Source organism: Ochlerotatus camptorhynchus, unplaced genomic scaffold (assembly GCF_037179485.1).
Source record: "Ochlerotatus camptorhynchus isolate MF236.1 unplaced genomic scaffold, CSIRO-AGI_Acam_v1.1 ptg000203l, whole genome shotgun sequence".
Lineage (NCBI taxonomy): Eukaryota > Metazoa > Arthropoda > Insecta > Diptera > Culicidae > Ochlerotatus > Ochlerotatus camptorhynchus.
The window spans coordinates 2248296-2266637 of NW_027040693.1; the positions used below are offsets into that span (position 1 = coordinate 2248296).

An 18342-nucleotide genomic window follows, 5' to 3' on the forward strand; every position below is an offset into this window, starting at 1 on the left:
GCCAATGCAACACAAATATCGAGATTACAGCGCTTGCAGAATAAAATAATGCGTTTGATTTTGAGATGTAATAGATTCACTTCCTCAACTTTGATGCTAGACGCCTTTCAATGGTTGTCGGTGAAGCAAAGAATTGTATATTTGACTATGGTGTTCATTTTTAAAGTAGTTAAAGGTTTGCTGCCTCGATATATGTGTGATCGGATTGAAAGAAGAAGTGACTTTCATAGATATAATACTAGAATCGCGGTTGAAATAAGAACACCTCATTTCTTGACTTGTGCTTCACAAAATTCATTATATTATAAAGGAATAAATGTTTTCAATTCGATGCCTAGACATATCAAACGTTTAGCAACACTTACAGAATTTAAGAGACACTGCATTTCACACGTTAAAACTGTCTTTTGAACAGTTATCCAGTGATTTTTTTTTATGAATTGACAAATTATGTATCTTGACGAAGTTATCTCTAACGGATTATTTTATATGGATAGCTGTCATAACGACTTTTTAATAATTATTGTAGCACTGCAAACACTATTTCTGTTCGCCACGAGGGTGATGATGGATTTTTAATATTTGATTTTATAGTAGATTAATTAAAAAAAAAGTAGTCTACAAAGGTTTGAGCCTTGCGCGCGTATTACGGATATAGAGGACTGAATTTAACATTTGATAAAAAAAAAATGCAATTTTGAAGCTTATTTGAAAGATACCTTGAGTTAGTAGTAAGTGCAAATGTTAGGGGTTCGTGAGCATTCCTGACATTGCTGAAAATTATGATAGCATCAGATTGCGGGGTTGCTAGCGTAATAGGATGCTTTGTTGATTGTTCATTAACTCTTGATTACTTGTAATACTTAAGAATCACCATCGTCATGTGTATGGCAGTTCGTAACGTTAATTATACGATTGAAGAAAACTAGTAACTACCACAAAATGTTCTTAAATTAACCCCAAAATTCTGCGCCGTACAAATTTCTAGCATAACCCAATTGAGTTCCCTCGAAGATCAAAGCCGAATAATCAACCTCACGGACCTCATTGAAAGGCGCGCAAAGTTGCCAAGCAACAATTTCCTACACTCGCCCGGCGTCATCATCCAACCAAACCAAAGTAAACATCTTCCTAACTTGTGCTGGCTCTTCGACCCCGGTGTTTTCCTTCGTCCTGCCTTGGGTGGGTAGCTAGAGCTAGACGTATGTGCCTTTATTGATAGGAAGCTCAAAAGTTCGCTGCCACTGCCGCGCGCCGCCCAAGCAACAAGACAGAGAAAATACGTGAAACATTCCGGAAATCGAAACACTAATCTCGTTTCGATATCCGTTTTATCTCACCCGCATGGTAGCTTTCCTCGGAGCCGGGAACGGAGCAGCGCAGAAGTTTATTGAGATTTATTGGAAATTGAATTGCATGGAACGCGCTGTGCCACGCCATTCCACTGACGACGCAGCCAGACAAACATTCTTCCTAGTAATGGTGCCAAACTCAGGATCCTCACCTCACATCGTCCATCGAAGTGGGGCGGGGAGGGATGGCGGTAGCTTGTTCGGAGACTGATTGACTGACTTTCGGTAGTCATATCGGGATTCGACGGCCGGGATCGAGGGACGAAACGAAGATGCCCTGTGATGGTACCTAGATTGTGGGGATTTGCACAGTAGTTCAGAGTCATTTTGAAAAGTGGGCAACATAGTAATCATATTTGATGGTTAGGAATACACTTCTTCTTCTTTTAAGTTGGAAAAACTTTAAGAAGTCAGGGAAGTCCTAAAAACATTGACATTGGACATTGGACATTGGAAATAGTTTGAGCGGCGGACTCAATGTCAACGGTGTCCAATAAGTCGTCCCAATCTAAATTGGAGAGTAACTCGGCGGTCCTACCATGGTCGGCGTTGCGAAAATCGTAGGAAACGGTGGCAGGTGAAATATTAAAATCATGCATCAGCTTAGTACTTAACGTCACCAGTAGCGGCGGGTGGTGACGATCCAGTCTCACCAGAGGAGTGGGCGCCTCGCATAAGAAAGGAGCCATGTCCTGGGCGCTTACAAAACAAAGATCCAAACTGCGGTTGTTCTGGTTAATAACATGGTTGATTTGAGAAAGAGTGGCTGAGCGAAGCGAAGGAATGGATGACAGAGTGATCCATGTCAGGATAGAGGAAGCCGTTTTAAGTTTTTTTTTCCATGAAATCCCCGGGAGATTGAAGTCACCAAACACAATAACTTCATCGGTAGCTTTGGCGGTATCCAGAACAGAGAAAACCGATTGGCCGATTGGGTTTCGATGAGGTCACGCTCCCGTATACGGTCGGGAGGAAAGTAAACCGCACAGAGAAACAAGGTACGATCGCCCAGCTTAATCGACGTCCACACCTGCTCTAAGCATGTCCAATAGGGTGTTTCATTTTGAAAAAAGTGATGAATTTTTGATAGGCCACCCTCCAGTTCGATTCATAGCCCCAAAATATGAACCTGTGCAAAAAATGGTAAAGATTGATGAAGGTTTAGAGGTCGCGCCAATGATTTGGATTTTGTATGGAGATTTTGGTGAATTAGTATGGGAAATTATTGATTTTCGTTTACATTGCTCTAACTTTGGTTGTAGTTGTCCAAACGTTGAAAAAAAAAATATGTGGTTGTCATGACAATGATCAACAAGCCTGTTGTTGTTGCGATGAAATTGGCGTTGTTGCCTTGTACATATTCATCTGTCAATTTACCCTATTTTGCCATTTTTTCACATTTTTATAATTCTTGATACGCTGCAAAACTGAGCGTAGCAACTGTAGGCTTTTTGTTTATTGCCATAGCAATAACATACTAAATTTTTTCGACATTTGGACAAGTAGAAGCAAAGTTATAGCGATATAAGCGATTTTTTAAATTCTTCCATAGTAATTCCCATACAAATTTCAAATCATTGGCGCGACCTCTAAACCTTCATCAATCTTTACCAATTTTTGCACAGGTTCATATTTTGGGGCTATGAATCGAACTGGAGGGTGGCCCATCAGAAATTCATCACTTTTTTCAGAATGAAGCACCCTAATGTCCAAGCATTATTTTCTAGTACCCTTGCTCTAAACCTAGAATTTATAGCCACTAAAACACCTCCACCTTTAACTTTCCGACTATTAGCAGCATTCCTATCGCAACAGAAAACTTCATAATCGTCGCCGAACACCTGACGAGAGAACGTGCGTGAATCCAACCATGTCTCCGTGAGAATAATGATGTAGCAAAGATCCGAGGTAGCTACGCGAAAATCGTCGACATCACAGTTGATACCACCGACGTTCTGATAATACAGCAGCAAGTCTGAAGGAGCAGGTATAGCTTCAATACGTCCTAGAGTCTGAGCAACTTGCGATGGTGCAGGCCAATATTGGCTGGAAGCAATGAGCGGATCACGAGTCGTTGAATCGATAACAGAAGTTGACTTGCCTGTGCTGTTGGAAGACCCCTGCACTACTCCCACACGCAGGGCCGGGACGACTGCTGAGCGCTGGCTGGAATGGCTCGACTGCGGTGGGAAGTACAAGGGCTTCCATGAGGCCAACTTCGGTGCGTCCCAGTGTACAGCTGCCTAACTGTGGCTGATCAGAAAAGCCAAATGGAATTTGCTGGACTGGCAAAGAGTTTGGATGAAGTTCGGTAGAGACAAGTGAAACATGTGTCAAAGAAGATGGCAATGACGAAACCGGCCATTCAGGAACAGGTTGGTAGACGAGCTCTGTGCAGCGATGGGATTTGTCACTTATTATGTCATGGCGTTGTCTTAGTGATCCGGGTATGCTGGGGGATAAATTGGCATTTGGCGTTCGAGAAGGGTTCCAAAAATTTGTAACATTTCTGTTGTCCTTGAACTCACGGAATAGTATTCCCTTTGGCCACGTTGCAGTCGAAAGAGCCTTTGCTTTCAGCTCAGGAGTCATACCGAGTTTGAACGAAATAAATGACAGACTGCTGACATTCTTACCATTGGCAACTAGTCTGAATGTCTCAACGTCATTTATTCCCAACCTCTGCATCGCCAGTTCACGTACTTGCTCCACTGTGACGTCACGAGAGATACGCGAAAGGTAGAGCCAAAACTTCTGCCTTGGAGGTGGTACAGCAAAAGTGCCGATAGATGGAGATATTGAGCTTGCAGTTCCACACATCAAACCCTGTTGATGGCGTTCAGCAGCTTCAGGTTTACGGAACAATCGTCGGCTTCGCAAAGACCCAGCGGCATTCGTATTACGAGTTGATGATTTTGGTGTAAGTGCACTGGAATTGATCAAAGCGGTGAAGTTCAGACGAAGTTCACTTTTGAGTTCATTCATGATTTCCGACTTAATTCTTTGAACGATCTCATTATGATCGCCAAGGACATGTTCTTGCCCAGCCTCATAAGCGCCTCGAATGGAATTGCGGAAGCGAATTTCACTCTATGCACGCTATTTCAAAACTACCCAAATTTGGTTTGAATCCACCCAGGTCTGTCAAAACTGAACCTACCCAAAAATGGGTAAACTATGTTGGGAGTGACAAGTTGACATACGAACAAAGTCGATCGGAATCATGTCGATGTTGTCAACTTATCAACTTTGTCACTCATACTGGGCTAGTTTACCCATTTTTTGGTAGATTCAGTTTTGACCAATCTGGGTGTATTCTACCCTAATTTGGGGAGTTTTGAAATAGCGTGTGTAGCACACAGGGATGAATCGGATGAATCATTATTTTCCCTCCTGCTCGCACTTGATCGAGATAGTGTTTTGGTGCGCCGATAAAACGTCAAAAATCTCGTCTCGTTGAGTGGATATAGGTGAGGCAGAAGGAAACTAGCTGACTCTTTCTTTCTCTTGATCCCACGAAAACATCGGATGAATAAAAAAGTGGACTAGTTTTCATCCGGGGACTTTTCCGGCCGACTGGATGCAGGGCGTCTTAGTCAAGGTCCCAAAGAAGAGGGATCTAATCGTGTGCGACAATAGGTGAGGCATCATGTAACTGTGTATTGTTCTCAAAGTTCTGAGCAAAGTTATCCTGAATCGGATACTGGAGAAGGTCGACGCGACTCTACGGCGGCAGCAGGCAGGATTACGTGCTGGAAGATCTTGTGTGGGCCATATTGTCAAGCTCCGCATCATCCTGGAGCCGGTCAATGAATTTCAAGAGCTTTCGACCGACACAATCACGAGAATCTGTGGGGCACCCTGAGACGCAAGGGATTCACGGATAAAATCGTCAACCTCATCGAAGGGCAGTATCAGGCTTTCACTTGCAGAGTTCAGTATAATGGAGCCTTGTCTGACCCTATCCGGGTAGTCGCAAGTGTGAGATAAGGATGTATACTATCACCGCAACTGTTCCTCATCGTAATCGACGAGATCATGGTGGGTGCAATTGACCGTGTACCAAATCGTGGGTTGCTTTGGCAGCCTATCACCATAGAGCATCTCAACGACTTCGATTTGGCTGATATGCAGAGTAAGCTCAATGACCTAGCCAAACGCTCCTCTGCGGCGGGTCTCACCATCAACGTTAACAAGACCAAATCGTTGGAAATCAACACGGGCAACCCTTCCAACTTTATGGTAGCGGGGCAAGCAGAAGGTCAAAAGCTTCCAATATCTTGGCAGCCAAAAAGCGTCGGACGGCGGGACCAAGAGCGACATAGGTGCACGAATCAAGGAGGCTAGAGCTGCTTTTGCGAGTTTACGAAACGTATGGAGATCAAACCAGCTAAGTCAACGTACCAAAATTTCAACTCGAACGTGAAATCTGTGTTGTTATACGCCAGCATAGGTCTTATAATTCGCGCCTGGTGGCCTCACAACTGGATCTCGAACGCCGAGCTCCATCGTCGGTGTCATCAGAAGCCGATAGCAACAGAAATTCGAGAGCGAAAGTGGAGGTGGGTCGGCCACACACTTCGACTGGGCGGAAAAGAAATCTGCAAGCAAGCGCTGGATTGGAATCTGGCAGGACATTGCAGCAGAAGCAGATCCAGGGGCTCATGGTGGTGGAGCCTCAACAAGGAAATAAAGCAAGTCTATATGAATCTGACCTGGGCGCAGGTCAAGGCACAACCGAGCAGCCACCCAGGATGGAAGTCTTTCGCGTAGGCAATTGCACCTCCGGTGGTGTACAGGACCCTTAAGTAAGTATCCTTGGTTGGCAGCCATGGTTCGCAAGGTATTGTGTGTGCCCGCCACCAGCACGCCAAGTGAGCGAGTTTTTAACATAGCTGGGCTGACCGTATCTACACGATTTTATCCGAGACCATGTGCAATTGGCTTGGAAAGTTTTGCTTTTTCTAAATCTTTCAAAAACTCACGCCGACCAACGCCGACCAACGCCGACCACCGCCGCCACCGAAAACAAACGGCGTGACGCTGCCACGCAACCACCGCCGCCGAAAATATATTGATCGGCGCACAGGTCTATTTCCATAGCCTTTAGTCAGTAAGGGTTAGATATAATTCTGGGCCTACTAAGCACAGCCCACCCTTTGCCTGTATGGGGTGTCTGGGGAGGCAATAAGCCGCTGCGGCCGGTTATCCGGTCTCTGTGGTATCTTCTCAGCTGAGGCCTTTGCTCTCCTGCAAGCTTGCAGGCTAGCAAACGGGTCTCAGGCCGTTGTATTCTCTGACTCAGCGAGTTGTCTTTCTGCCCTTGAGCATGGGCAGGTTGGACACTCGTGGTTGTTGGAGGTACAGCGGTACGCTAACATAACCTTTGTATGGGTACCTGGGCACGCAGGTATCCCAGGGAATGAGGCTGCTAATAGACTAGCTAACCAAGGTCGTCTTGCTCAGCTAGAGGTCACTTCGGTGCCGTATAGTGACGCTACCCGCTGGGTGAAGCAGACCTCGAGATACGCATGGAATGTATCGTGGCATAACAACCGTGATGCATTCCTGCGTAGAATCAAGAATACTACACAAGAGTGGAAAGATGTACCCAATTCTCGAGATCAGAAAGTTCTGACTCGGCTGAGGGTTGGTCATACACGGCTCACTCATGGCCCTCGTTTTAGTGGCAGTGTGGCCTACTGCCAGGGTTGCGGTGTGGTGTTAGATGTAAATCATATATTAATGGAGTGCCCGGCTCGAGCACAATTGAGGGAAGACAGGAGTACAAACAGAACAAACTGTACTCAATTTCTTACGGGCGGTTGACTTATACGATGTGATATAAGCATAAGTAGGTTGAAGTGGCAGTAGAAAGAAAATGACTTGTATAGTCACTTCACTTCTTTTTGATAAGAGGGTAGTCTTGATAGTCCTAAAGACAATGGTGTGTAAAGGTAAGGGATGACGGGGAGTTATTGATGCTCGGAATGGTTGCTTTGAGCCGTCTCGAATGAACTTAATTCTCCTCTACCAGGGGAACAGTTTAAAGAGACGTTAATAGACGGAAGCACGGAAGCACCCTTTGCCTCTACGATTACGTCTTTTGGCAACATTTGGCAGTTTAAATACCACCAGAAAAGTCTAGACTATTGAAGAAAATTTAAATAAGTGTCGATAATTTAAGGGAAGTGAACTCCAAAAAAAATCTTGAGAACTGCAATGAAAATCATAGAACTGTCTTAATTATTTTGTAATTCCATGAAAATTTCACAAAAGTTCCAGAAATCTAGAAAAAACTTCGAAAACTTCACAGAAGGACTGTGGTCTTCACAAACATTTCGAGAACTTTTTAGAAATCTGTGGAGTTTAAGGAGAGATCCGTGAACTTTAGTTTCAGAAAATTAGTGGGAAGTTTAAAGCAGTTCCCAGATTTCCAGATAACTTCAGAGACGTTAAAAAGTTAATTGAGGTCTTCGCATACGTTCAGAAGCTAACTAGGAAGCTTAAACATTTTTAGGGCGGTTCAATTAAATTCAGGGCTATACAACAAGATTCATGAGAACTGCTAAAACTTTAGAGAAGTTTTGAGAATTTCAGAAAAGAACAAAGAACCTCAGAGCAGTTCCGTTAACATTAGAGAAATCACATAAATTTTAAAGAAGTTAAGAAAACTTCAGCAAATTGTTAAACGTTTAGAGGGAGATCCATGATCATTGAAAAAATTTAAGAAACTTTAGGAAGTCCTAAAAAGTTCAGGGAAGCTTAAAAATTTGATGAGCAAGATTGTGAGTCTCAGACTAGTTTCTCAAACTACAAACGAACTTTAATTAACTTCAGAAAAAAATTGTGAACTTTCAAGTATTTTTGAAAACCTCAGAATAGTCCATTCCATATTCTACGGAGAAGAATAATGGTGAAGCTATCCTCCGAATTCAATTTTCCTTCAGTTTTCCTTGGAATTCTCCACAATAAGAAACCCATTCGAAAGATTCTCCGAATATTCATTGAATTCATTTCAGAATTCCTTTTCAATCTCACTCCTTCTCTTGGATTTCTACTCACATTGAAAGTCTCCTAAGAATTCATTGGCATTTCTCCTCACAAATTACTTAGATTTCATCTCATAATTTGTTTGGACTCTCCTGAATTCATTTTCCGAATTCCTCAGAAGATGTCTTGGAGTTATTTTCAGATTTAATTGTAATCCTCCTTTAGCATTTAAAAAAAAATCCAAGGACTAATACCCCGGATTCGTTTTCTCCCACAAATTTTATGAAACCATGCTCTGAATTTTCCTCTGAAGCTCCTCAGAAATTTCTAAGAGTTTTCATTAAAATTTACTTTTAAGTCACTATTTTTACAACTATAAGTCACTATTTGGTCACTTACTTCATCAAATTGGTCACTAAAATCACTATTTTTAACAGTAGTGATTGCTACCAGCCCTGAAAACAACCAAAAATCAACCGTGGTTTTTGGCAGACTGTTGAGTTCCGTGTTGCAATTGTTTCTTGTGATAATAGGGGGCTCAGTGGACTGGTGGCGACCGCATTTCTTACCATGCTTTAAAAGGATTAACCCCAGAGTGTCTGCAGTCAATCCCAGTCAAGGTCGTTGGGATTCGTTCTTAGGTGAACAAATCTCCGGTCACGTCTTCCTTCGGAAGGTAAGATTCTGAAACTGATGTGAAACAACTTTTGACTTCTTTGGTTCAATTAGCTACCCATAAAATGAGAAACACTGGACTAACCGATCGTTAAATCCGAATGGTTCACTGAGAATGATTTGCTCCATATTTTTGTCCACCGGTAGCCAGCTTCTCGACCAGTGTGAGTCACCCAGCGAACTTAAGTGGGCAGCGATAAGCTTATTTTGATGTTGGTATTGAGCTTGGTCATTTGATGGGAGGTAAAGGTTTGATGAAGAAGCGGATGACGGGCAGCCCGGATGTTTTCCGATGGGTTCTCTCTACATCTCTGTATGTATTTGATCAGTCAATTTCGACGCGCCGGTTTCAGCAGCGACGAGGACGGTGGTGGCTGTGGAAAGTAGTTCGGAAATGGACCGTGCGATCTCTTTGCTTGTACGTTGGCCGTGTAGTGTGCATGGTTCGTTGGGCGTAACGAACCAACAAGCTCGACGATGGCGGCCGTAGTGTTGTGGAAGAATGTAGTTCTCTCGTTTTTCCTGGAGCGGTGAAAACGATAAACAAGCAAACGAATCTGGCAACTGGTGGAATGATTGGAATTTGTTCAAAGTCGGTTCCGATTGGGACTACCGGACGTTGATTATGTGTGTGTGTGTATGTTTTGCGGCTTGAATGAGAAAATATCACCGTCTTGTATTGATACTGATATGATACCATATGTATTGCAATTTTAGCCAGGGAAGAAGGTCAATGTTTATTCGAATTTTAGGGAACTGGTTTCGCAAGAAAGGAAGTCAAAGTTCTTGCTTAGATGACGAAACACAAACAATTTTTTTTTCATTTGGATTTCCCTAATGCCCTTTCTTCCTTCCTCCCGTTGCTTCAGTGGTAACTAGAACTGAGAGCAGCTGTGTTGTCTCAAAGAAAATGATCCATCTTTTTCAGCCCCGTTGTTATCGTAGGTAGTTTTTTTTTCTCTCATTATCATCATCATCTTCACCAGCAGCCATGTCATTATTGTTGCCCGGGAAAAACCTGGATGGTGAAGAACTACGGGAGATTTTAGTCGTATCCACCAAAACCGGAAAAATGGGGTCACAAAGCACTTTGGAAAATTAAAATCTAGCCTCGCTTCACAGCAAACGTCAAGCACCGATATAGAGCAGGCACTTGCTGGAGCTCAGGTGTATGGGTATTGTTTGATTTTTGTTTATTCTCATCATTATCTACAAAAAAAATGGAACCATCTTTGAATGCATGAGGTAAAATTGTGCCAAAACGAGAAATGAGCTCGGAACGTGGGAGTCTTCGGTTTTAATTGCAGCCATGAGATGGTTTTTTTATATCGGGATGATATGTTTGCGAGCACCTGGTGTAATTACAGTGGACTCTCTATAACTCGATATTTAAGGCACCATGAAGTAAAAGAATTAGAGAGTTGAGTTGGGTATAGAATAACAATGCAATATGACTTCAAATGTCTCTATTGTGGGTGAGTGCAAAGGGTTACAATTACTCTATTGTAAGTTTGTGTCCACACTAGAGCACCTGTCTAAACATGAGAGAGGAGTTTGCAATGATCATTTAATTCCACTATCTTAATGGCATATGCTCAGCAGATCCGCTGATTTCAAACATCTTCAGCCTCTAAATTAGTCACAAGAAACATACACTAGAATAGAACCTTTGTTACCCAGGACAATCTCGGTTTTGACATTATCTAGATAAATATATTGAGCTGTTAGTTTCGATTTTGTTTGTCTTATAGGGCAATCATGTTTTTAATATTATCTTGAAAAAATAGGCCCTAGGTGTTGTTTATATTTGTCTCTGTTTCAGTTCCTTCCGGGGTTTGTGAAACATGACCAGTGTGGTCCTGGGAACTTTAAATGACTACCATGATAAAAAAAAATACCTATTTTAAAATCATACGAGATTTATAGATAAACATTTCAATAGGTCCTACTTGTATTGATCGATTCACTTAGTTAATCGCTCAGCTGCAAAAGCTTTCCCTGTTGTGTTTGACGTTTTGGATGATAGATAAGAACATCCTTAATGAGAGTTTGAGTGATTGTCAAATTTGATAGGATCCTAGTGTGCTGTGGAATTGTGTTTTTCTTTCGGTCGCTGTTTTTTCGTTGACTTCTATCACTTTTTTCAAATATTTTTGCATTTTTTTATAAATATCTTAAGCTATACAGAAGGAAATTAGTGCCTTTGAAAAGAACTTTTAATGTGTGCTGCTGCGGAAAAAGCATCTACAAGCAAGAGAAGGAGGACGATGGTGACAATGATGTCTTAAGACAGGATCTATAGACACATAATTTGGTGAGATCTTTTCATATTATTTTACTGAGAATGGATGTTCCCAATCGTGTTTTACCTCATGCTTTATTAAATACGCGCTGGATTCAAAGCATTGTTCTGAATCTGAAGGTGTGCTTGCAGTTCCATTAGCCATGTGATATCGGAACTGTAGACATGTGGAGTTTATGGCTTCTGAAAGTGACTTCGGAATTGGTATGAATTATCAAACATTTTGAAATGGGTTTCTGGATCAACAGTAGAGCTAGCACCTTCTTATTCCCGGACTAAAGCTGCTTTCAGTTATCTCTAATATGATCAGTGTTCACTCGGCTGTCGACAAAAGCAGACCACTCTCGATGTGTGCTACGCGATCGTCTGTTTTCTCGGCAGCAACCATTGTGTGGTCCTCCTCATTGTTCTTCATCAGCAGTTCTTTCGGTCGATGCGTCGTCGACTTTGGAAAGCAACCGTTTCGTGATGAGTGTGTGAGTGCTGACCACGTTTTGCGTCCATTGCTGCAATGGACGCGCTCTGACCCTCGTTGGCGTACAACAATTTGCCATACAATGAAACTACTGGAAGCGGCTCCAGTTCTGATGGAGGAGGCTTTTTGGATAGCGGAAGATAAAGTGTTTATTGTGTTGTACCTTTTGACTATATTTTTAAGATGTATTGTATAGTGACCAAGAATCCTCGGCTCTGTAAAGTTAATTCGGTTGAGCCTTACCAAATAAATTAATAAACAAAAAAAAAAATCTCTAATATGATAATTTCAAGTATATTTCTTCCATAATACCACTTGCAATAAATGTTGCAAACAATATTTTGAATGTTATTGTCATGTATCGCTCCTTTTATAAGCATCATAATGATAGAAATTTACATTACTTTTTTCAACTGTGTAGGCTAAGAACCTTTTTCAACCAACTTGGCCAAATTCGAGAACGGTTACTCTCAAGGAAATGATCAAAATGTGTTTTGAAATAAAATTCAGCATGAGACATTTTAATTGCATTACACTCAATTCTATAGCGTGATTTTTTTTTTCGTCTCTATTTTCAATCGTGTAATCTCAAACTGCTACCAAGTGTAATGGAACATGTTTCAAAACATAAAAAACCAAGAATAATATGATGGAATTAAAAAATGTTTACCCATCCTGCATAAGGGCAAAAAAATAGCGTAAAAACATAATTGAGTGTTATTTGATTACAATTTAATTACCGATGGTCATAGCCTACTTCGATGCCACGCTTGTATTTGCGTCGAATCATTTTTTTTTCATTAGACTTGATATCAAAAAACATAATTTTGCGCTAACTTTCGGAAGTTTCCGAAGGGATGTGATTTTTGAAAAGCTGATAAAGATTCCTTTAGACAATGCCAAATTGAAAGAAAAAACCCGAATTTATCCACCTATGGTGTGATCAGACCCTTCTTACTTATTCAAGTTTATTTATTTTATTGTCATTATCAGTGACCAAGCCCCCCACCCCCGTGTCATCCAGTGACGCTACGCCACTGCCTGGGGGTACCCGGAATATATCCGGGTGTAGTCTATTTGGTGAGGCTACCAATCACCTTATCATCGTATTTTAATGTGATTTAATGGGTTTTAATTCAATTCATATTCAAGCAACTTCCCCGGGGTGTGTCCAATGTGGTCTGGAACACTTAACACGACTTGCATTGATCTTATTTTTGAATTCTGTAGTAATTTGATGTGTCGCATGATGGTTTTAATACGTTTTCCGTTAAATCCAGCATGAAGGCCCATATTCACCGGATCTTATTCCGGCCATATCTCCGGAACCGGTTCACCGATTCCAAAACCGTTCAATAGCGTTCAATGGGACCCCAAGACCTATCATTTGGCGCCGAGTTTGTCCAAATCGGTTGAGCGGTTGCTGAGAAACGTGAGCGCATTCATTTCGTTACATACATGCATACACACATACACACATACACACATACACACGTACACACACACACACACACATACACAATGGTATATGACACTCGGCCCTCCGGGCCTCGGATCGATAGTCGGTTTTTCAAGTGATATCTATACCCTTCTTTGTAAGAAGGGTAAACATTATCTGTTTTTATATATCATCTGAAAGAGCTTTGTTTTCTGAGCACAACGATAATTTTTCGATCCCACAGACTTTTATCTCGAGTTTTAAATCAAGATTTAATGCAAGATAATAACTTCACTGCTTGACACACAAAATCAAATTGACAGCTCCCTCCCACACAAAGTCCCACCGAGGGGCGCTAAGATGGTGATTTTTGCGAATGTAATCGATCTATTTAAAATTGTTTTTCGAAGGTGCCGTCAATGCCAATTGAATTAGAGTGTGAGCCGAGGGGCACGCAATACGAAGAACCGGTGCGTTGAAGTTAAAATGCAATCAAAAGTACTTAATGTGATTAATGCGTTTTGAAGTAGTACTGACGGTAATTAAAATTATCTATCCGTAATTAATGTAATTAAAAGTATTGAAAATGTAATTAATGTACTTTACTTACGAAATTTCAACTGTAATTAATGGAATTAAAAGGTAGTTAATGTTCTACATCATGTAATAAATGCAAATAATGCAGTAGTTAATGGAATTAATTTAATAACAGTCGTTGCCTGCGTTGGAGTTAAAGGTTATTGCGTGCCCCTAGGTGTGAGCACCGAAATGATGATTCGCGGTAGTGGTAGGAGGGCTCTTTGCAATGCACCGTGGTATGAGAGGTCCCTTTTGTTCTCCCGTTGTTTGAATGGAATATGGATTTGGACGTCAAACTACGTCATCCGTTTGATCGGTCTTTGTCATGAAGCAGGATCTAAGCTCCATTGATGATGATGATATTAAACTTCTTTCGGTTGCTCTGCTATAGCCAACTCTCCATAACTCTATGATCCCTTCAATATCAATGCATAAATATCATTTTTATATGATGAAATTTAATAAATTCATGTTGATCTTCGTCAAGCTTCGTCTACAATTTGGACTTCTACATCAACACATGTCAAGCAGCTAAACTTGGTGAGTTCATTCCATTTGGTAGATTTTTATCTTTTCAAACCAGTAACGTTGGGAGATCACCTTTTTGTGGTGCGTTACTGATATAAGATCTACCACCGAACCCTAGCCGTGACAAATTCAAACTAGGGAATCAGGATTTTCCTATTATCAAAGGATAACATTTTATTCCTTGTTACTTTTTATGACTTGATAATAGTGACAAGACTCGGGTAGTGACCACCGCTGTTATGCATTTCTATATTGTATATTTCAAATCAAAAATATTGCTTATGTTCATATATTTCACATAATCCTTTTCCCTTTGTCCTTCTCCTTTTCCATTCCCTCTTCTCTTTTCAGAAAGCGTGTAATGGCGCTATAGCCATAAGTCATGAAAGGCTAGGACAAGAGTTAGTGCTTATGTCCCAAAATCAGGAGAAAATGGAGCATCACTTAACCCTTCTAGCTTCGATGCTTCCATGCAATCATATAATTACCAAAATCGGAACGTACGGTACGAGATGTCCACGTTTCATCTATTTATTGGATTCTGAAGCATCGTGTTTAAATCTTCAATTTAATCAGGCCCGATGTTTTCTGAATCATCTTGCCCCTTAAATGCTGCACAGTAGGCCTGGCCGTTTTGATATGTGTGACGCATCTTCGATGTGAAACATGTATCAAATAGACTAGAAAAATGATGGAGGTATACATATATCTTTTTCCAGGATGCTTTCAAGAACTGGCTGTGTTGGCGTTAGATTAGATTAGATTAGATTAGATTAGATAGATAAGAACCTCCTTAATGAAACTATCTGTTTGCATAGCAGAAGTTATCAAAAGAGAGAGTCTAAATAAATCGATCAATGCAGATTAGGGTGCCTCATTTTGAAAACAAAAAATTTGAATTTCTGATAGGCCACCCTCCATCTATGAATCGATCAAACCCCAAAATATGACACTGTGTAAACATTGGCAAAGAGTGATGAAGGTTTAGAAGTCAGGCAAATGATTTGAATTCTATTTATTTATTTATTATTCTCATCATCGGACTTTTGTTGTCTACAAGAAGATTGATGGGGAAAAGCCTATTTGGCAAATATTTGCGCAAATAGGCGTAAAAACCCCATATCTTTTCAAAATATAAGGAACAATATAAAAAAGAAGGAAAAACACATCAATTATAAAAATAAACACCGAATAATAATAATAATACTACGGTCATGGCATGGCATGGCAAAATTCATCAAATGTACATTGATGGACAGATACTCACCGTCTTGCAACAATTTGCTGATTGAAAGCAGTTGCATGTGTCGAACCGTATCGTCACCTATCCAGCAGACTACGTTGAATCCGATGACGTGCATAGATTTCGAATTCAGCCAAACTCCCGGGAGAGTCGATTTCGCTTATCAGCACTTTTGCTGCAAAAACTGCCTGGTTAATCTTCCGCCTACGTTCAAGAGTTCCAATACCCAGTAGTTGGCAACGATCTTCGTATGGTGGAAGGTTCGTAGAATCGTACCAAGGAAGGTGGCGAAGAGCGTAACGAACGAATTTCCTCTGAACAGACTCGATCCTCGCTATCCAAACTGTTTCATACGGACACCATACTACTACACCAAATTCCAAGGTCGATCGCACTAGAGAACAATATAGAGCTGTCAGGCAGGTAGCAGTGTTGGCAAAATCAGAAATCAATTGATATTTTTCCGCTCTCATGCGCTCGCAATATCACGCGTGATATTGGAACAAAATATCTTGCTTGATATTGATTTTACAAGCTCCTTTGATATTGCGAGACTATTCACAACGTGCAAAAATCAAGCTGACAGTTGACTCGACACAAAAATGATTCCATTGCACATTGTTTTCTTAGAAAGAGAAATCATAGTTTGCTATCTCTTTTTAATCTTCACCGGTGGCAGACGCAAAGGGACTGCTGCAAGCCGTTATGGAAGTTTCGGCTGCATTCGGGTGTAAAGCAAAAATCATTAAACTCAATCTCACCACAGTTTGGTGAGATTTGCAGTTGGTGAGTTTTGTTAGCTTGATATTCCGAGCTGCGATATCACAGCTTGCAAAATCAACCGCAGCTGTTTGCTTGTTGATTTTTGTCTACGAAAATCAAGCGTGATCTTGGGCGTTGGTAAGATTTGATTTTTTTGATATTTTCCCAACACTGGCAGGTAGGATCCCGAAACTCATCAGAGATCTTAAAGATGAATCCGAGTTGCCTGTTAGCTTTGGCTATGATATCCGTGTAATGTAGCTTAAATGTCAAAGCAGAATCAAGTGTAATTCCTAGATCACGAACGTTGTCCACACGCTGCAGAGGTTGGCTATCGATCGTATAATTGAATGCAATAGGTTTTAGCTTGCGATGGAAAGTGATGATATTGCATTTTTGAACACTCAACGTGAGAAAATTCCTAGAGCACCACTCTTCGAAACTATCGATCTGGTGCTGCAACCGCAGGCAGTCAGTGAAGCATCGCACAACCACGTACATCTTGACATCGTCTGCATAGAATGACCGGCAGCCAGTTGGAAGTATCAAACCGATTTCGTTAATGAATATGGAGAATAGCAGCGGTCCCAAATGGCTGCCTTGAGGAACGCCTGAGTTGTTTGAAAAATATTCCGATTGATCAGACCCGATTTTCACACAAAGCTCTCGATTGGTAAGATACGATTCAAACCAACGAGTGAGTCCATGAGAAACACCAAGCTTCTCGAGTTTGAATGGTCGAAAGTAGCCTTGAGATCCTGTGCCCCTGCCTCCATATTCCGTAGGCATAGGGAAATGAAAGGAGCAAGGTTTGTTGAGACCGAACGTTTGGGGGTGGAAACCATGTTGGTCAGGAGAAATGTAGTTTCTACAGCTGGCAAATAAAGCGTCGTTGATGATTATCTCGAATACTTTCGAGCAGGCACAAAGTGAAGTAATTCCTCGGTAATTCTCCACATTTTGTTTGTCTCCTTTCTGGAAAATCGGGAACATGAACGAAGATTTCCAACGAGAGGGAAATACACCTTGTTGTAACGAAATATTGAACAGCTTTGAAAGCGGAGAGGAAAGCTCTGTTGAGCATCTTTTGAGTATGGGCGATGGAATGCCGTCAGGCCCAACAGCGTTCGAGAATTTCAGCTTCTGGATGGCAGAGTCGACGAGGTCAAAGCTGAACGCGTCACTGGGAGTATCTCTGATCCCTTCAGCAACTTGGCTTAACGATGCCGTTGAATCGTTGAAAACACTCTTGAAATGCTCAGCCAGGAGGTTACATTTCTCTAAAGAAGTGTTGGCTCTTTTATCGCTTAGATGAAGCTCAACCGGTAGCCCATCCTCTTTCCTTTTTGTCTTCACAAACGTCCAGAATAGCTTAGGTTTACGCCGGAGATTGGTCTGCATACGTCTTGAGTACTTCTTGTATAGAAAACGGTTGTACATTCGGTAGCAATTACTTGCTAACGAAAATAATCGCTTGGTGAATGGATTACGGAACTGGCTGTATTTTCGAAGAGCCTTCGATCTCACACGCTTCAAGTGTTGTAATCGAGCATTGGACCATGCAGGTTTTCGAACAGGTCTCCTCAGAGGCACACAATCCATTATTAATCGGCTAACAACTTCGTCGAAATAGTTAACGGCTTCATCAATGGATGAACACAAGTCAAGCGACTGCCAATCAACCTGGGCCAGTGAATGATTCAATGCGACGTAGTCAGTTCTACGAAAGTCCAGGCTTTGTACATCAACGATGTTTTCATAGAGAACAGGAACTGATCGATTGATGAATGCTGCCAACGCTGGATGATCGGCGTCTAGATGTATCAGAGGCTCGGATGCCTCAGCGACACTGCACTCTAGTGCGGCGGCTCCGTTCACCAACACAAGATCAAGCAGTTTAGAGAGTTTCTGTTTGGTACAGAATTAATTTACATTAAACCATGCAGGCTAAAACCATCCAAAAGAGCACAGCAGGAAGCAGGCATGTACGACCGA

The 18342-nt window shown here is 41.5% G+C and overlaps 1 protein-coding gene across 1 annotated transcript in view; it reads left to right on the forward strand.

Annotated features, from left to right (window-relative positions):
- orb2 overlaps positions 1 to 18342 on the forward strand; it is a 1372010-nt gene that overhangs the window by 432027 nt on the left and 921641 nt on the right.